The sequence below is a fragment of the Cryptomeria japonica genome, chromosome 2 (assembly GCF_030272615.1).
Source record: "Cryptomeria japonica chromosome 2, Sugi_1.0, whole genome shotgun sequence".
Lineage (NCBI taxonomy): Eukaryota > Viridiplantae > Streptophyta > Pinopsida > Cupressales > Cupressaceae > Cryptomeria > Cryptomeria japonica.
Window position 1 is genome coordinate 553,340,375 of NC_081406.1, and position 22,255 is coordinate 553,362,629.

Below are 22,255 nucleotides of genomic sequence, written 5' to 3' on the forward strand. Positions count from 1 at the left end.
CTTCTAGTGTGGATGTGATTCAGATAATATTTTGCCTCTTCATCACAAACAACCACTCAAACACCTCTCTATCTCATCACACAAGTCAAGCACTAACTTGTGTATAGGTGACTCCTGAGATCATCTTCCTTACCTTACTAGTGTTCTGCAACACAAGGTGATATCCAAGATATCACATCTTGTACTCCTTCATAACAGTATTGCACATACATCTCTACTATTGGTGGTCATCCCATACCGTTTGGCATCAATGACAACTCAATGCCAGCAAGCAGTACCATCAATATTTCATCAATGTTTTAAATTTCCATATAACAACATTGAAATCACCATAAAAGGTGATCCAAATCCATTCCAACACTTTAATTACTTAAAGGAAAGTGTGGATAACCAAGTACCAATTAATCAAGAAGCTCCCTTCACTACACAAATGGAGCCATTAACAATCATAAAAACATAGAAGAATGTGCCTACAACATCCTCTTTGTAGATAAAAGATATTGGTTGTAGAGAGTATTCTATCTCACATACCTCAAATGGAAAACAATTGTCTCTATCTCCTAGGTCTTTTGGGAAACCTCAAAATGAAGTGATGAAACAAGACAAAGGAAAAGAAATTGTCAGATACTCAAACTCATGCTCTTTCATTACATGGGGTGATTTACAAGAAGAATCTCTAAATGAAGATGTCAATCACTGGATATATAGAGAAGAAGATGACATGACAATACCCAAATTACCTCTAGATCGGTATGGAAATGGGTTCAAAATGCTACAAAAACATGGGTATGATGCTACCATGGGCTTGGGATTACAGAAACAAGGAATATTAGAGCCCATTGTACCTAATGACAATCCAAGGAATCAAGGGTTACGATATAAAAATATACCACATGCAACAAAAGGAAGACAATGCACACTAGAGATACTAAATAGACCAAGGATATCATCAGAATACATATCTCAAAGGCATTTGTACATGTGAGTGTTTCCCTCTTCATCTGAAACAAGAAACCAAGTACCAACATCACCTAGTGTGGAATTAGATGGTGAAGATATGAGACAACTTCTGCAAGAACTTAGCACTAAGTCACACAACAATACAATACCCGAAACAAATGCACAAGCAAATGTGGTAATAGACACAGGTTTAGGACCAGCATATGGACCTAATCCCTAGTTATTGTCAATACTTCTGCCATAGGAAACTACTCAAGCTCCACCCAATGAATCAGATGAAGAGAGACTACAATGACTTATACCAGGCTTGAGAAGGGTAAGTACTATACAAAGGAGACCAACTAATCTACAACAAAATAAGAGGTAGGAACAAGAGGAGATAAGTGATACAACCTCAGAAGTTGAAACATACATTGAAAGTGAGACAAACTCTCACGACTATGAATTCCTATCAGTCCATGATTCCATCCCACAAACAAGTGACATGATAAGGTATCAAAGATTGCCTATAAAAGAAGAAAATATACCAGGTCACTCAAATAATCAAGTATTCATGTTATCAGAATCTCTTATGATAGAAAGTAGTAATGAATTATCCCTTGTTGTGTAGGGGAAAAAGTGAGACTAGGCTAACATGCCCTAATCCTACCTTTTGACACACACTGTGGAATACGAAAGAGCCTAGAGGTATCACACAATTGGCTACTTCTTTTTGTGGAAGAGAGAGCCACAGGCTACCTATTAGGATTTCTATTCCTTTGTTGTAATTGAAAGATAAAATGATGCAAGTTCAATCCCTAACCCCAAAGTGCAAGTACGAACTAACAACTAGATTGCAGAATTGAAACTAAACAATGGAAATCTGTAAACACAAGGACAAGACAAGAATGCAGATGTGTACCCGGAGTCAAAATTTGAGTGAAAATGTTCAGGACAGGGGCGCGGGCACCACTGTCCTGATTCTGCCCCTGAAACTGCTCCGGAAACTGCTATTTTGCAACATAAAAAGTTGTTGGAAATGCTAAAGATTGCTGTCTGACAAAGGGACCAGGGTGCCCAGCGCGTCTATCCCAGGGAACAGGGTGCCCAACGCCCCTATCCTAGCAGGACCAGGGTGCCCCACGCCCCTATCCTAGTCTTCTACTCTGAAACTTGGTGTGTTGTTTGGTCTCCGTCTGCTTCTTCCGGATCTGCAACTTGCGGCGTCGTCTGAATCCCGAAATCTGCACTTATATCTGAAAAGGTGTTTTGGGTGGCTATATAGGGTTTTTCCTTAGTCAAACCCCCGCTTTGGTGATTTCCACCTCCCTGAATAGCCAAGTTGTATTGTAAAAGTAATGTGTGTGAAGACCTTGTGTGTGTGCAAGATCCTAAAATGCAAGTAAGCAAACTAGAGCAACCTAGAAAGTAAACCCTAATTGCTTATAAATGATAATATAAATGCTCCAAATCAACATGCAAAGTGATCTAAAGCATAAATACAAATGATATAAAGGGGCTTATGCAAAGACATGAAAACAACATGAAATCATACCCAACCCCAAGGGAGGGGTACAAGCCAATCTTCAGTCGGTGATCTCCTATTGCTCTTCAATGTCTTCAAAGCCCTAAATGGATGAATGAAATTGATGAATACTTGATGGATGGATGTTGAATGTTGTTGAAGTCTTCAAAGATCTTCTCTTTCACTGCATATGAGGTTCCTGAAACCAAAATTCAGATCCTTTCAAAAGAAGAAAGAGAGCTCTTATGTATGAAACCCTAGATCTTAATTGCAGCTTTTGGCCGACCTAGAGATTGAGTCTCCCACCAATTTCTTGGGGTTAAGCTTTATTTTATGATTGGATCGCGCTCCTAAAATTTTGGGAAAAATGTCTGGGACCATGTGCACTCCGGGCGCCACGGTCCTGACAAATTTTCACCAATCTTCAGGGCCGTCGGATATGATGATTTTAGAGTGAATCCTGAAGTTACAGGTGATTTTGAGATGTTTTGACCCTCAAAATCAAGCCCCCAAGTTTGAAATAGGACTTAATTAGGGTTTTTGATTAAATGATGTATTGGAGGAATAAAATGAAAAGGGGCACACTTTAATGAAAGGGCCAAACTTTATGATGTGGAAGATGATGAAATAGGACCTTAGACCTAATTAATTTGATTAATTAAATGCTAAAGGGAAAATGCACCAAGGCAGGTGCTAAACTAGGTGTGAAATTGTACCGTCATAGCAAGTGCATACAATTTACGATGGTACATTTAGGCCCCACTTTAGCAGTCATATGAGTACTACGTGCATATGCAAGCTAAAGTACAGAAAAGTAAACATTATTTGGAAAAGGATATATCCATAAGTCTGTCGAATGAAGCCCCCAATGGTATCTGCAGTACACAGTTAGGAACCGCACCCTACAAAACACACGTTACATCACAAAATCACCTAATGCTTACTAAGGAAAGTGATGAAATTTGTGAGTAGCTATATGCCCCCCCTATTTCGGCTTGCTTATTAGGGATGTGAAACAGGATAGCATGTTTACTTATGACAAATTGTGTGAAAGATTATTGATGAGAGATGTTCACTGAAGAGGCTTCATCAGAGCACGTTTTGGAACATCCAGGGAGTAAGGGAATAAAAATATGATTTTGATGCAACAAACGGTGCGAAAATCGCATCTCCCAAACCCAAGTTATGATAAAATGAGTGATAGAGGAAAAATTAGGGTTTTGAAAATAAAGGATTTCAAAAAGATATACCTTGAAAGTGACTATTGCATTTGTCACTTTATTGACTTCTGAGTATTGTTCATTGCAGCGGAGCCCACATAGCCATCATCATGCCTTCATGATGACCGGAGTGTCCCACGAGGATGGAGATCATGCGAGAGGCCGTGATCAGTGACGAGCCACTGGACGAGGTGAGTTGACTAAACTTTGACTTTGACTTTTTGCATTTCTATTGACTTTGAGGTTCTGTGATCGAATGCGGGCCCTAGAATCTGACCCTGGGTCCCACTCAGGGTGCCATGGTCCCTGTGGGGCCCCATGGTCCTCTCAGGGTGCCATGGTCCCAATCAGGACTTGGCAAGGGATGCTAGGGTTAGCTTTCGATGTTCGACAGTTTTCATTTTTCGCATAGACGATTTTGATGATTGAGTACTGATTACACTGATGTTTTTGTATCGCAGGATCTCCCGTACATGAGAGAGCACACTGCGGGGCAGATTCTTTGTAGTCTACGAGATCAGATTCCCCGGCTGACTCAGGCAGAGAGAGACACATTATCGATAGTAGGTCTATGGTCTACGATTCTCATGCCGGCCATGCGATTCCATCCTACGATGTTGATGGAACTTATGGAGCGATGGGATCCTGATACATGTACATTCCTCCTCCCAGTAGGAGAGATGATGGTTACACTTGAGGATGTGTACCGCATACTTTTCCTACCTATCAGAGGAGCTACCGTGACATACGTGATCGATCGGTCGGTGGAGGACCATCAGAGGGAGCAGATATACTGTATAGGGAGAGTCATGCCGAGTGAAACGAGAGGTCGCATCATGACTCGTTGGCTCTTACACCCTACAGGAGAGGTGCCCCTTGTGAGATGTCTTATGATTGCCATCATTGAATTAGCCGTCTGCCCTAATGGGTGAGGTATGCAGATGCATGGGGGTCTCACATGGTGCATCAGGGCTATGGAGAGACATAGGAGAGTATATGCTTGGGGTCGGAGTATGCTTGCACATCTCTATCACGACCTTGAGGAGTATGTGTTTAGACAGTGTTGTAGGTTGATGACATGCACACTTCTGCAGGTGTGGATATTTGAGCACTTCACATGCACCAGGCCTTTCAGCTATCCGATGAGTGCGGCTAGCGAGCGACCCAGGGTGTTTGCCTATCCACTTACCAGTGAGTGGAGATTTGAAGATCTATTATATTGGAGAGTGACATTCGACAGATTGATAGCTGAGGTGATAGTATGGAGACCATATCTGTGGATGCACAGATGGGATGGGATGGAGAGGCAGTTAGCATGCTTACAGAGGAACCGCCTACTTAGAGGGCGATACTCACATATCATAGTCCCATTCTACTTTGACCAAGTACGGAGGCAATTTGGGCTAGAGCATTGTGTTCCAGCCAATGTACCCATCTATACTCGACACTCATGAGTCCTTCCCAGACCCCGAGCAGTAGCAAGACCTACGATAGATGATATCGAGACTAATGATATAGAGGGGTCCGACTAGGATGTGGTCACTGATTACTCTGCAGATCGCGGAGCATAGCGCAGGTATCTCTCCTAGTTTATGAGGACATACCCAGGGCCTATCTTTCCACTGGGTTACCCGACAGGGCATCCAGGTCCATGGAGACATGGAGAGCGAGATGAGGATCCGGGATCTAGATCGGAGGAGCCAGAGGAGGGAGAGGGTCATGAGGAGGCAGGAGATCCTGATCCACCCATAGGAGATCAGCCTAGTGCCGAGGAGGAGGAGGAAGGAGAGGAGGATGACATAGATAGAGATGATGATGAGGAGAACGAGGATGCGGGCGAGGATGCAGACGAGGAGGAGGATGACAAGGAGGGGGAGGATAGAGATGATGAGGAGGAGTCAAATGCAGCTCCCCACCATTCAGGAGATGATACCATAGCCTTGGATCCTCCTCATATTCCCCAAAAGGGGGAACACGAGGTGATACAGAGACCTGCACCCATCGTGCACAGATCATTTGAGCGTGGGGAGCCTAGTAGTTCCCAATCACAGATGCTACTGTATCACGATCCCTACTGGCACGAGGGAGATCCAGGTATAGTAGGTTTATATTGATTGATTAATGTTTTGATGATATAGAATGGTACTAATACAAAATTTGTTCTACTGCTATAGCTAATGTGCAGGAGTGGCACTCCTTGATCTAGCAAGCAGTGACATATATTTCCATGAGGGTATAGATCCCTAGTTCCTCACAGGTTGCTTATAGGCCTCAGGGGAATGTGGGTTGGCATGAGGACTTGTTTTCCCCATTTCGAGTACAGGTGGAAATATGGAGGGAGAGAGAGAGAGTTCTATCAGAGAACCTTCAGCAGGCACAACGTGACTTAGCAGTAGCTCAGGTCGAGGCTACCTCGTATCACGCAATCCTTATGGATAGGGATCGTAGGAGTTCCTCTCGGAGCCATTCACGGTCTATATCACGCTATACACCTATGGGTCCACCTTCACGGCCAGATCAGGAGGGAGCGTCTAGTCGCCACTCTCCAGTCACTAGCCCTAGGGATAGGAGATGATTTCATGATGTAGGATAGGTCACATTTTGGATGTATAGTGACCTATATTTGTATACGATCCACACACACACACACACACACACACACACACACACACACACACACACACACACATATATATATGCTTCTCTTTGTCTCAAATGTGTTATCTTTAATGCCTAAAACAATGTTTATTTTGCTTTGATTAAAGTTAATACATTTGGTAGATGTACATGTATGTTCCGAATTTAATTTCCATGTGATTGATTTCTCAATGCTCCATGATTAAATTGGTACATGTGTGACTTTAATTAAAATAAAACATTTAATCAAGTACTACATTGGTGATAGAGAAGAAATATATGTGTTAAGCCTAAGAATCATATAACTAATGTGATTTAATTTTAAACTTAAATTCAACATGATACAATTCTACTTAACACATAAAAACATTGTATAATATGCTAGCATAATGGAAATGTAAATCTTTTGCAATTTACATAAATAAATTCAAGACAAACTATAGAGTAAAGAAACATGCTTGTCAAGAACAAAGAAATATAGATTAAACAAAATATCATTTAATTCTAATTGCTCTAACAAAAATATGCTAACATATTATCCAATTTTGAAGAAGTGAAAAGAAAATAGATGAAAATTAAGGAATGAGGGATTAAGCATAGTATCTATGCAAGTGCATAGCATTTATAGGTTCTTTAAGAGGTGTACCGTCTACATCCGCTATTTTGTAAGCACCTGATCCATAATCTTCAATAACAATATATGGTCCAAGCCAACTAGGACTAAATTTACCCTTTTCTTCAGGTAAGGCATTCACATTGCGCTGATTCTCATAGAGAACTAAGTCACCTACTGAAAAGGAATGTTGAATAACCTTATCATTATAGCTTCGTTGTAGAGTTTTATGATACACTTGAATATGCTCAAGAGCATTTATACGTTGTTCATCAAGCATCTCAAGCTGTTGAAGTCTTTGTTCTCTATAAGAGTCATCATCTACTATACCTTTGAGAGAAACTCCAAGTGATGGAATTTCTAACTCTAAAGGCATAATAACATCAGAACCATAAACAAGATTATAAGGGGTAGTTCCTGTAGCAATTCATACACTTGTTCGGTAGGACCAAAGAGCATAGAGTAGCTGAGTACTCCAATCCTTACCATGCTTATTTACGGTTTTGCAAAGAATTTGTTCGATTATCTTATTGGATGATTCGGCTTGACCATTTGATTGAGGATAGTATGGTGTAGAAAATCGATGTTTGATATGATATTTCTCGAGGAATTTCTTCACGTCTTTGTTCTTAAATGATGTCCCATTATCTGAGATTATAGTGGAAGGTATCCCGAATCGAGAAATAATGTTTTCTAGAAGGAATTGACAAATTACTTCAGCCGTAGTAGAGCGAAGGGGAACAACTTCTACCCACTTTGTAAAGTAATTTGTTGTGGTTATAATGAAAGTGTGTCCTTGAGATGAAGGAGGAGAGATTTTACCGATGAGATCCAACCCCCATGCAGAGAAAGGCCAAGAAGCTACCTGAGAACAAAGTTCTTGGGCAGGAGCATGAATCAGATTATTGTGTTGTTGACATTGATGACATTTCTTAACAAATGAAAAAGAATTTTTCTGCATAGTTTGCCAATAATATCCCATACGAAGCAATCTTTGAACCAAGGATTTGCCTCAAAAATGCCCCCCATAGGCACCTAAATGTGCCTCTTCAAGAGCAATAGGGATTTCCGATTTGTTAAGACAGCGAAGGAGAAGACCATTATAACCCCTTCGGTAAAGAACATTAGGAAGAATGATATATCTAGTAGATAGCTTGCGAATTCTAGCCCTAGTGTTTCTATTAGCGGAATTAGGAAAGGTACCATCGGTCAAGTATCTTACGATATGCGAATACCATTCATCTGAGTCTATAAAGTCGCAACATGTCACCAAGCTAGAATCATCTACAATAGCTGGAGAAATAAGGTTGTGAATAACAAATTTAAGATCAACCACAGGGTCCTCTAAAGATACAAGAGAAGCCACACATGCCATTGCATCCGCATGTCGATTATCTTTTCGAGGAATAGGTTCTATGGTATAAGAATCAAATTTTTGTAACAAAGAGATAGCAAGGTCCTTATATTGTGATAATTTGTCTTGTTTTGCTTGATACAGTCCTGTTACTTGTCTTATAATCAATTGAGAATCTCCATAAACATGTATGTGTTTTACATTCAAAGCCAAGGCTGCCTTTATTCCTGCTATAAGAGCCTCATACTCAGAAATGTTATTGGTACATAGGAAATTGAGACGATAGGATAAGGGAATGGATTTCTTTGTAGGAGAAATTAGAACAACACCTGCCCCCAATCCTATACGACACTTAGAGCCATCAAAGTACAACTTCCAAGTTTCATCTTTCTCTGTACAAAGAATGAAGTCATCGGGAAAAGACTCAGGGTTCGGGAAGGAGAAAGGTGAAGGGGCCTCAACTAAGTGATCTGTCAATGCTTGCCCTTTAATTGCTCTTTGTGAAACAAATTTAAGGTCAAATTCGGTTAACAACATAACCCACTTAGCTAGGCGTCCTGATAAATCAGTTTTAGAGAAAAGATGCTTCAAAGGATCAAACTTTACCATGACATGGACTTCTGAATTTAAAAGATAATGTCTCAATTTCTGAGTCGCAAACACCAAGGCCAAGCATTGTCTTTCTATCATAGAATATCGAGTCTCATAATCGAGTAAGGTATGACTTATATAATAAACCAGACATTCCTTACCATCTTTATCATGTTGTGCCAATAATGCTGTGAGAGCATGAGAGGAAGCAGCTGTATAAAGAAGAAAGGGCTCAGAAGGTTCGGCAGGATGAAGGATAGGGGGATTAGCCAAATATACTTTTAAATCTTCAAATGCTTGCTGACAATCTTCATTCCATTGAAAAATGATATTCTTTTTGAGAAGTTGAGTAAAAGGAAAAGTACGATCTGGAAGTTGAGATACGAACCTACGAATAGCTTGGATCTTTCCTTGTAAGCTTTTGAGTTGAGACACATTTTTAGGAGGTGGCATGTTGACAATAGCATCTATTTTCTTAGTGTCCACCTTAATCCCACGATGCGAAACTATGAATCCTAATAGTTTTCCACTATCCACACCAAAAACACATTTTCGGGGATTCAAGCGCATGTGATATTTATGAATTCTTTCAAAGATTTGACGAAGGATTTTAATATGATCTATACAAAGAATGGATTTGGCTAAAATATCGTCAACATAATCTTCTAAAATCTTATGCATATAATCATGAAAGATAAGGGTCATCGCTCGTTGATAAGTTGCGCCAGCATTTTTAAGTCCAAAAGGCATCATCACCCAACAAAACATACCCCAAGGAGTGGTGAAAGCAGTTTTGAATTGATCTTGAGGATTAATGAAAATTTGATTGTATCCTGAAAAACCATCCATGAAGGATAACAAAGCATGTCCTACTATGGAATCAACTATCATGTCAATGTTTGGGAGAGGGAAATCATCTTTTAAAGAAGCCTTATTTAAATCTTGAAAGTCGGTACAAATTCTTATTTTATTATCTGGTTTAGCCACAACGATAATATTTGAAATCCACGGGGAATAATCAATAGGGCGGATAAATCCAGCCTCTAACAATTTTTCAATCTCAGCCTTAACAAGCAAAGCTACCTTAGGATTCATTTTTTGAATCTTTTGTTTCATAGGCTTAGCATCGGGAACTAAGACAATATTATGAGTAACAATCTTAGGATCTATACCAGGCATGTCAGAATATGTCCAAGCAAAGATCTCAGGGAATTCATGCAATAAATCTGCATATTGTTTTTGTTCTTCTTCATCCAAACACTTTCAAATTTTAATAACTTTTTCTTCATTGCAAGGATCCATCTTAACATCAATGGTGTCACTTATGAGAAGATTACTTTGTGGAGGAGTATCCTTTAACCGAGGGAATTATTTCACAATCTCATCATTATCAATCTCTTTTCCAAAATAGGCTTCAGTGTTCAAACAATAAGGAAGGCCCCTATTGTGATGATAACGAGGAAGAGTATCATATGCTCCTAAAAACTCAGCTAAAGTGTCATCGGTAGGAAAGACATCCAAAGCATAGGCACACGAGGGATCCCTATCAATATACTCAGGGTGTCTCATTGATAGAGATGTAGAAATAGCATTAACACTAATACATGGTCTCTTAGAATTTTTAGTGTGTTTGTAAGGATTAAAACCAAGTCCAAAGGTCCCATCATAAAGATCATTCCCTAGAGGAACCTTTATCCCTTGTTCATGAGCACCACAACCATTTCCGTTATAACCATGCTTAGCTAAAATATGAAAACGACGACCATAACGATCAGCCATTTCAGAAAGAGAAGGTGGTTTTTCATAAGACAAAGAATCAAACCCTTCAGAATTAGAGATATGAGGAGAATAAGTTTGAGAAGCGGCCACAAAATTATTGTTCATAGGTCCAGGTAAGATTGATTGATTTTTTGTTTCTTCCTTCTTTTCAACTTTAAGTTCTCTAGGAGGAACCCTATACTCACCTACAAAGGTAGGATTAAAATCAAGAGACCCCCAATCATCTTCTGCGAGAACCTTCTCAGGGTCAAGAGCCTTATCATGTGTAGATTGAGAAGAATCTTCTTCAGGAACTTCAGGCTCATCCAAAGAATCTTGATTATCAGAGGATGATGATTTGTCCATAGATAAAGAGTCATCACTAGAAGAGGAAGACTTAGAAGGACTCCCTTTGGAAGTAGATGTTTGCAAACAAGCTTGAAACTTAGTGTCACCTATCAAGGTATATGTCTTATTGTTATAAATAAATTTAACTTGTCTATGCAATGTAGAGGGGACGGCTTGCATATTGTGAATCCAAGGTCTCCCTAATAACAAGTTGTATGTTAGATTTCCCGACATAACATGGATAGGAGTAGGCAAAGTAATAGGTCCCACCGTGATGGGTAAGGTGATAATACCTAATGAAGACTTAGCCACATTATCAAAGCCTCAAATGGGACGAGAGTCAGGCTCTATAAGGGATGTATCCACATTCATTTTATGCAATAGATTAATGCTACACACATTAAGGCCAGAGCCATTATCTACCAGTGCTCGTCTTATAGCGGTGTCTTTTATGATAACCACAATCATCAAGGGATCATATTGATGTTGAATTTCACTAGTAGGCAATTCATCTTGAGTAAACACAATTTGAGCTTTAGGATTCATCACGGAGTTAACCAAAGATGCTATATTACTAGATGTATTAGGTGGAGGAACATTCAAATCTTTCAAGGCATCTTGTAACATTCCATGGTGAGCAGAAGAAGTTTGGATTAAATCCCAAAGGGATATCTTAGCAGGGGTAGCTTTAAGTTGTTCTATGAGATCATATTCCTTACCAAGCACTTGTGAAATACGAGGAGCTTGAGGAAGAATAGGTTGGGAATTAGGAAGAGAAACTGGAGTAACAGGAGGAGGATTGGGCTGCTATTATTTCTAGTATGATAAGTATGGGAAACCACATGATAACTCTCTCTAGTTAATTGCTTGGCAAAACTATAAGGACTTATAGGTTTTTGTCCTTGCACAGTGATGATAGGTTTATTCAGAGTAAGAAAGGAATCATGACCATACTCTCCTTGGACAGTAAGGAGAGGTGATTTAGGAACTTGAAAGATGGGAGAAGGATAAGCACCTTGGACTTCAAAGAGAGGCTTATTATGCTCACTCAGGTTTATCATGTTAACTAATTTAGAAGTTTTGTTCTTGTTTAAAGATTTCGATAAAGCCACAAAGTCATCAAGATCGTCATCCAACAAAGCATGATCATATCTATTAAAAGGTCTATCTTTTGATTCAAAAGGAGACATATCTTCATAGAGGGGATCATTAAAAACAACCATGTTACTAGATTTAGTGGAAGAGTTGATAGGAATGTACCCTTGAGAGGAATCATTCAACTTATCTTTCTCATCACAATGAAATGGCATAGTAACAAGGTTTATGAGTTTTTGATAAAATGAAGGTTTTGTATCTTTAGGGTTCAAAAATTCATCTAAAGCTTCATCTAATTCATCTTGGCTATACTCATAATCAACATAATTGCATACATCATCATGGATATGAACATCTTGTAAATAGAAATCTGACATTTTGAAATGAAAATTGCATAAAACTTAAACACACAATGCAAAGAAACAAAGAAACACACTTTTTTTTTTCTTTTTCTCTATTTTTTTCTCTCTTTTTTTTTCTTTAAAAAAAAAAATGAAACACTCTAAATCTAGATCTAGATCTAACAAATGCAATGCAAGAGAAAGAAACAATAAGATTCACGTTGGGTTCACCAAAATGTGTAGGGGAAAAAGCGAGATTAGGCTAACATGCCCTAATCCTACCTTTTGACACACACTGTGGAATACGAAAGAGCCTAGAGGTATCACACAATTGGCTACTTCTTTTTGTGGAAGAGAGAGCCATGGGCTACCTATTAGGATTTCTATTCCTTTGTTGTAATTGAAAGATAAAATGATGCAAGTTCAATCCCTAACCCCAAAGTGCAAGTATGAACTAACAACAAGATTGCAGAATTGAAACTAAACAATGGAAATCTGTAAACACAAGGACAAGACAAGAATGCACATGTGTACCTGGAGTCAAAATCTGAGTGAAAATGTTCGGGATGAGGGCGCGGGCGCCATTGTCCTGATTCTACCTCTGAAACTGCTCTGGAAACTGCTGTTTTGCAACTTAGAAAGCTATCAGAAATGCTAAAGATTGTTGTCTGACAGAGGGACCAGGGCACCCAGCGCCTCTATCCCAGGGACCAGGATGCCCCACGCCCCTATCCTGGTCTTCTTCTCTAAAACTTGGTGTGTTGTTTGGTCTCCGTCTGCTTCTTCCGGATCTGCAACTTGCGGCGTCGTCTGAATCCCGAAATCTGCACTTATATCTGAAAAGGTGTTTTGGGCAGCTATATAGGGTTTTGCCTTAGTCAAACCCCCACTTTGGTGATTTCCACCTCCACGAATAGCCAAGTTGTATTGTAAAAGTAATGTGTGTGCAGACCTTGTGTGTGTGCAAGATCCTAAAATGCAAGTAAGCAAACTAGAGCAACCTAGAAAGTAAACCCTAATTGCTTATAAATGATAATATAAATGCTCCAAATCAACATGCAAAGTGATCTAAAGCATAAATAAAAATGATATAATGAGGCTTATGCAAAGACATGAAAACAACATGAAATCATACACAACCCCAAGGGAGGGGTACAAGCCAATCTTCAGTCGGTGATCTCCTATTTCTCTTCAATGTCTTCAAAGCCCTAAATGGATGAATGAAATTGATGAATACTTGATGGATGGATGTTGAATGTTGTTGAAGTCTTCAAAGATCTGCTCTTTTGCTGCATATGAGGTTCCTGAAACCAAAATTCGGATACTTTCAAATGAAGAAAGAGAGCTCTTATGTATGAAACCCTAGATCTTAATTCCAGCTTTTGGCCGACCTAGAGATTGAATCTCCTGCCAATTTTGTTGGGGTTAAGCTTTATTTTATGATTGGATCGCGCTCCTAAAATTTTGGGAAAAATGTCTGGGACCATGTGCACTCCGGGCGCCATGGTCCTGATAACTTTTCACCAATTTTTCAGGGCCATCGGATATGATGATTTTAGAGTGAATCCCGAAGTTATAGGTGATTTTGAGATGTTTTGACCCCTGAAATCAAGCCCCCAAGTTCGAAATAGGACTTAATTAGGGTTTTTGATTAAATGATGTATTGGAGGAATAAAATGAAAAGGGGCACACTTTAATGAAAGGGCCCAACTTTATGATGTGGAAGATGATGAAATAGGACCTTAGACCTAATTAATTTGATTAATTAAATGCTAAAGGGAAAATGTGATGCAACATGCAAAATGCGCCAAGGCAGGTGCTAAACTAGGTGTGAAATTGTACCGTCGTAGCAAGTGCGTACAATTTACGATGCTACACTTGTAAAATCACACTTGATTGATTGGGGGTGAGAAGGAAAACTAACTCTAGATTGGTTTGAAAACGATGAAGCCATTGCAGAATTCCTTGGTGTTAGAGAGGGATTTCCATAAGGTGATGAGAAGGGACGATTTGTTGTAGATCTAGATAGAACGACATACTTTGGAGAGGCAATCACCTCTGTAATAGAAGATATGGATCAAAGTAATCACAATGACAAGAGTGAGTTAGAAAACCTCCCTATCGAAAGAGAAAATTCAACATTACTCATGGAAGAAACTGAATAGGTAAATATAGCAGAAGGAGAAGTTGTACATAATATCCACCTAGCAAAATCATTAAACCAAGAAGAAAAGGACAAATTTATGCAATTTTTCAAACAATGTCCTATCAATTTTATTTGGTCCTATGCGGATATGCCAGGCTTAGATCCTGAGTTGGTGTTACATCATTTACCTTTCTACCAAGAGTTAAAGCATACAAACAAAAATTAAGAAAAATGCATCCACAGATTGCAATACTGGTCAAAATAGAACTCCAAAAGTTGTTGGATGTAGGTTTCATTTGACCTATTGACTATGCAGAATGGATATCCAACCTAGTACCTCTGACTAAGCCCACATGAGGCATAAGAATCTGTACTGACTTTCGAGATCTAAACAAAGCTTGTCCTAAGGATTATTTCCCATTACCCAATATCGATATGATAGTTGACTTAACTATTGGGAATGAAATGCTTTCATTAATGGATGGTTTCTTGGGATACAACCATATCAGAATTGCACCGGAAGATCAACATAAAATGGCATTTACCTATCCATGGGGGACATACTACTGGAATGTGATGCCATTTGGTCTTAAGAATGCTGGAGCAACATACCAAAGGGCCATGATGACACTATTTCATGAAATGATTTAGAACATAATAAAAGATTATGTGGATAATCTACTAGCTAAATCATAGACAAGAGAAGGTCACCTTGCAGTCCTTGAAAAGATATTTGATTGGTTAGAACAATACAACGTTAGGCTAAACCCAAAAAAGTGTGTGTTTTGTGTAATAGTAGGAAAACTGTTAGGGTTTATTGTGTCTAATAGAGGAATTGAAGTAGACCCTGCAAAGGTCAAAGTGATCATGGATATGCAACCTCCATCAACACTTAAGAAATTAAGAGGGTTACAAGGAAGACTACAATCCATAAGGAGATTCATAGAACAGCTGGTAGATAAATGTCATTCATTTCAGCATTTACTTAGGAAAGGAGTTACTTTTAAATGGACAAAAAAATTCCAACAAGATTTCCAAGCTCTAAAATATTATCTTCTGAACACTCCAATGTTAGTTCCATCTACTCCTGGAAAACCTCTATTACTATATATATCAACGGTAAACTCATCTTTGGAAGCTTTGCTGGAACAACATTATGAGCAAGGAAAAGAAAGAGCTATCTACTATATAAGTAGAACCTTGATCATATATGAGCTTAATTACACTCCTATAGACCGCACATGTTTAGTAGTAATCTTTGCATCTCAAAAACTTAGACATTACATGCTGAGTCACAAGGTACAACTCATAGCACAGTTTGATCCACTCAAATATATGTTAAGCAGAGCAACATTGATTGGGAGATTGGCTAAGTGGGTCATTATTTTGAGTGAGTTTGATATAGAGTATGTCAACAAGAAGGCCATCAAAGGACAAATTATAGCAGATCAGTTAGCAGAGGCTCCTTTACAAGACAATCATCCATTTCTCATAGACTTTCTATACCAATCAGTATTTACATTGACAACATCTATAATATGGAAATTATGCTTTGATGGGTCATATACAAATCATGGATCTGGAGCTGGGATTCTTTTCATCACCCCTTAGGGTGATTCTATCCCTAAGTCATTTAGGATAAATTTTCCTTGTACAAACAATATAGCCAAATATGAAGCTCTCCTCATAGGACTTCGTACAATTGTGTAGTGGAGAACAAAAGAATTATAGGTCTATGGTGACTCGCAACTTTTTGTAAACCAAGTCAATAATGACTACAACACGAAAGATGATAAACTGCTTCCGTATGAACAAATTGTAGAAGATTACAAAGAACATTTTAGTAAAATCACTTTTGAACAGATTCTGAGGATACAAAACAAGGAAGCTGATGCCATGGCTATAGTAGGGTCTCTTCTAAATATGCCTAATAATGAAACTCAATTTGAGTTTTTTATAGAACAATTGATGATACCGGCATATGAGATTCCCTCAACAAAATATGTATGTGTAATTGTGGGTCCAAAATCCTCGTGGTACAATGAGATATACACATATTTGCATACTCAGTACATGTCTCCAGATTTATATAGAAATCAAAAGAAAACTCTTATTCGTCAGGCATCCAGACACACTATTGTTGTTGATACATTGTATAGAAAGGGCTTTGATGAAAAATTCTCTGATGTCTTAATGAAAATGAAGCACAACTTTCCCTAAAGGAATTCCATGATGGAATTTGTGGGGTGCATCAAAGTGGTCCACCATTGTCAAAGAAATTGCTAAGAATTGGATATTATTGGCCAACTATGGAAAATGACACCTATAAATATGTACAAAAATGTAAACAATGTCAAATGCATGGAGACCTCATTCATGCACCAGCATAAGATCTTCAACCTATTAAATCACCATGGCCATTTTCACAATGGGGGTTAGATCTAGTTGGTAAAATCAATCCTACTTCTTCCAATGGGCATAAATTCATCTTAACAACTACTAAGTATTTTACTAAATGGGTCAAGGCAATTCCCCTTACATACACCACTGGAAAGCAAATAGAAAAATTCATGCTTAATTATATTATCTGTCAATATAGGATTCCAATGCGCATAGTGACAGAAAATGTATGTCCATTCAAAAATTAAGAAATGAAAGAATTGTGTGACAAATTTCAAATACAATAGAGATTTGCAACACCATATTATCCATAAAGCAATGGACAACAAGAGGCAACAAACAAGACAATATTGAAGATCCTTTTAAGAAATTTGTCACTAACACAGGACGAGACTGGCATCTCCAGTTAAATCCCACTCTTTGGGCTTGTAGAACAGGAGTATGCACCCCTACAGGAGCAACACCATATTCCTTGGTCTATGGTACAAAAGTAATACTACCTATTGAAATAGATCTACCATTTTTAAGAGTCTCCTTAAAAAACATCATATTAGAGGAAGATTATCGAGTTGCAAGGTTACAAGAGCTAGAAACGCTCGATGAAAAGAGACAAATTGCTTTCAATCATTTGCAAGCTTATCAGAATAGATTGAGATAGAGTTATAATAAATGAGTACACCCAAGAACTTTTGAAATGGGAAATCTAGTTCTCAAATAGAACCCAAGGAACCTAGCAGAACGAGAAAAGCCAGGGAAGTTTGAACCTAATTGGCTAGGCCCTTTTATAATAACAAGGGTTATAGGCAATGGAGCATACAATTTGGCTACCATGGAGGGAGATCCACTCTCTGACCCTATGAAAAACATGGCCCTTAAATGATATTATACCTAAAGGTTGGGTTAGTTTAGGTTTTACTTTCCACATTGCATATCATTTTATTCAAAGCACTGCATCACATATAGTTTCTTTGTCAAGAACATCATATTCACAATTTTAATAGCATAAGTTTTTGCATTGGCATATAGCAGCATCAATAAAATAAGGCAATTGTCCAAGTTTGTCATTCATTTGCATTCAAGAGAAATAAGTAAAATCTCCTTTCTTAGATAATTAGAAATGAAGTCTTTGAGCTCCTAAGGTCACTCATTTTCAACGTTACCTTGTGACAATGCTTTACTTATGGTTGGGTAGTGATTTCACTATTTGAGACTTACTAATGCAAAATCTATCAATTGCTATATCTCAAACACATTAACAAAATCTCTAATTCATTTGAGACACCTAGTTGATCATATGACTAGTGAAAAATCTAAAATTCTACTTCACCGGTGTTGTAATTGTCACACCCAAGTAGGTTTCATTACTTACAAGTAAAGGCAAGAAAATTAAAAATAAAAAGTGTTATGCCAAATATTCATCTCAAGGCAAAAGAGAAATGATATATAACTGAAATATCATGCATACAAAGTGGGACAAAAATCTTGACTATGGGAACATGTAAGTAACTCAATTAGGGCTATGAATGCATGCTAGCAATGGAGCAATATTTGAGAAATTACATTCTATAACCTCGTCAGAGCTCTAAAATCTTGTTGGCAGTCAGGCTCTATTCGAGATATTTTTGAAGTTAGGATAATCCACGTAGCTAGTCATATAGGATGCTAAGGATATTTAGTGAACACAAGAGCAGGAATTAACTCATTTGCACACACATGGGCAAAAGAAGATCAAAGTTTCAAGAACCAATGGGGATATTTTCCACGTCTCCTTTTGTAAATCCTAGTCACTAAGTGTGTTAATTTGGATGTTCCAAAGGACCTTAAAGATGGATTGACCGCTTATCTACTAAATGTTTTGTACCTCCAATTCAATGGGTGTATTACAAAATGCTAAACAAATTTTTTTTATCCTTGTTCAAATTGGAAATGAATCTTCATCATGCATATTTCATTAACATAGGTCATATCAAAAGTTCATTATCTCCACATGCATTTTGTAGATCATCATGTCATAGAGGTCTGCACACTAGGGGCATAACTAAAAAAATCATAAAAATCGTTAAAAGTCCTGAAAAAATTAACCAAAAACATTTGGAAAACATCCTTCAAAAGAAATACCAAAGACATTTGGAAAATGTCCTAAAAAATGATAAAAAGTCCTAAAAATCATATAACGTCCTTCAAAAATATCAAAAACATTTGGAAAAAGTCTTGAAAAAATCCAAAAAACAGTGAAAAAACTTAAAATCCAAAAACAGTGAAAAATATTAAATCCAAAAACATTGGAAAATCCTTCAAAAAATCAAAAACATCTACATAATGTCGTGAAAAATTAATCAAAAAAATTCAAATATCGATCCACATGTAATGCAAAAACATCGAAAAAGCTCTTGGAAAAGACTGAAAAATAGAAAATCAATCAATCATAAAACTTGCAATAAAATATCTAGTGAGAAACAAATACCGTAGCAGATATCCAGCAAATGATTCGCATGAAGTTAACAAAGGATATGACTATCCAGTTAAACATCTATAATCAACTGATCAAAATATCTTATCAATCGTATCATATCCATATCAAGTGATCATTATTTTGTCTTAAACAAAAGAGGATACACTCGAAATCAGACAAGTCTGTCTTAAATGGGGTTGGCAACTTTATGAGATCAGACATTATCAACCATCACATCAAGTAATTGAGAATGAAGGTACAAGGTTAGTATAGATGCTGAATTTTGTCCGGGTCAATCTTTATCTTTTATCATTTGGTGATAGACCATGTTCCTATGATACTCAAGGATATCCACAAGTGACTAGAGGAGCCATGATGGGCATTATCTTTTTCCTTTTTTGTTGTTTGTGGTGTGAACCGATGAAGTTCTAGAGAAATTTCTCTAGTGGGTGTCTGTGATAGGAGCATTCAACTATTGAATGCCACACATACCTCGACCCCTAGTGTATTTCCCAGAATGGAGGGGTTCACTCCTTGTCTGCTATGTGTTTGTTTCTTCGATGAGATATCTTTTCATCTTGGTTCCTTATACCATGATGTGCTAAGCTTCATTGTTCAATAATAAGGATCAACGATAAATATATATTGTGCAATAAAATAAATGACACTAGTTCATGATTCATTCCATTTCATTCTCACCTCATCTGTTTATTGATAGTTTGTTGATTTCCCATCTTCTTTCTAAATCATATTCTTTTCTAACATTATTCTTTCATCAATCTCTTCTTTCTTTTCATCTTACTAATATTTCTTCAAGGTACATTTGAGTTAAAAGAATATTCTGGAATTATCATACAACAATGAAATTGTATCCATCTAGTTTCAAAATTGCATCCATATAGTTCAAATTATATCCATATAATTCAAAGTAGATCCATATAATTCAAAAGGCATCCATATAAAACCATATAGAAAACAATAAATCATTGCATTCATAAAATCATTCATATATCATATAGACATGCATCACATAGCTCATAGACTCATTCAACATACATGGAAAACAAAACATAAATCGCCGCCAAAAAACTGCATATCATATATATATAACTCAAAAATGATATTGTGTATGAATACAATAATCATAAACAAGCCCGAAGGCTCCGGTAACATGATCAAAATGTCTCAACCAACACTTCCTTTTGTCAGCAGGTGGATCATGCCCACTAGATCCTACCCCAAGATGTTGAGGTCGACCCATAACACCACCACTACTGGTCCTTCATGTAGAAGTCCTACTAGAACCAAAATGACTTCTAATTGCACTAAATATAGGATCTCTATGTCCCTCAAGTACAATGTCATAGTAAAGTTGTCGATAATAACAAGCCTCCTGTGTGGCATAATAAAGTCTGTCAGAATGTCTCCGTGCATCAATACTTGGAGCAATGTGCTAATCATAGGTAGCCTGAATCATCTGTGACTGTCTCATGGCCTCATCTCTCTCCCTCGAGAGATGATCCTTCTTGGTCTCTAGTGCACCATAGTCTCTGCAGTACACCTCTCACTCTACATCTCATTTCACAACCTTGTCCTGTAGACTCCAAATCTATGCTCTGAGAATCTGTGAATCATTATCATCCCTACCACCCACCTATCCTCCTCCACCCTTTGAAACATGCACGTCCTCTAGCTCTAGAATATCATCATCATCATTGTCCTCACTGCTTGATGACTCAAAAGAATCATCGTCATCTCCACTATGCATAGACTCTGTGTCTCCACCAATGTCTACGTCCTCATCTCCCTCTTTAGCTCCTCCACCCCCCTCATCTCCTCCTTCCCCCTCAGCTCTTCCACCCTCCTCTCCTCCTCCAACTCTCTCCCCCATGTCAATCCTCAGTCGCTATCTAGGATGTCGTATCTACTATGCTGTAATAGGAACAATAGGATCAGTCAGTGGAATAGGCCTATGTCTGGCCCACCATGCATCATACTCAAGAGTAGACCCTATATGTGTTGGACCTATCATCGAACCCTAAGGTTACGGCTGAAGATAATCAAACTTGGCAGCAGCAACATGTGGCTATATGCATACACCCCAATCAGAAACCTCACAAGAAACACGAGCAAAATATGCGATAACAATATGTGTCACCTGTACCTCCCCAAATTGTCAGAGTACCCATCCTAGAAGAGACATCTCAATGATCCTCTAAGTCTCAACTATCCTACCAATAAGATATCTCTAATGTCTGTAGAAAGGTAAGTGTTGTGCATCATCTTCCCAACCAGGGCAATCTAAATATGGTCTCCAAATGAAATGCTGCCAAATATCAAGCTGATGTCACCATTATAAGGTGTTACCCGAACCCCTATGTTTAATACCAACTATGTACCTATAAGAATAAGGCTCATCAGGCTGCAAGTCAACATGAATAATAGGTCTAGTGATAGATATGTGCTCCCATGCCCAAGTCTGGAGCAATGTCACACCACAACTGATAGATCGGTATCCAAGGTATACAATGTCATGCATCTAATAATAAACCATGGCTAAGAGACACAGACCCCAAGCATATACTCGACGATGAACAATCATATCATGGAGCACTCTCCCCATCCAACTAGAAATCCATGACCTCATCTATCAGGAATCAATAGACCACCTACAATACTGCATAAAATGATAGTCAGATCATCATAGTCCAAGCATGCCCAAGGGATATCATACGGACCGCTAATCTGTAAGTTCTACACCTCACACTTGAAAAGGGTACATAGTCTAGCAATGTCATCGTCATGATCATCGACAACTCTCTCACCATGAATAGGA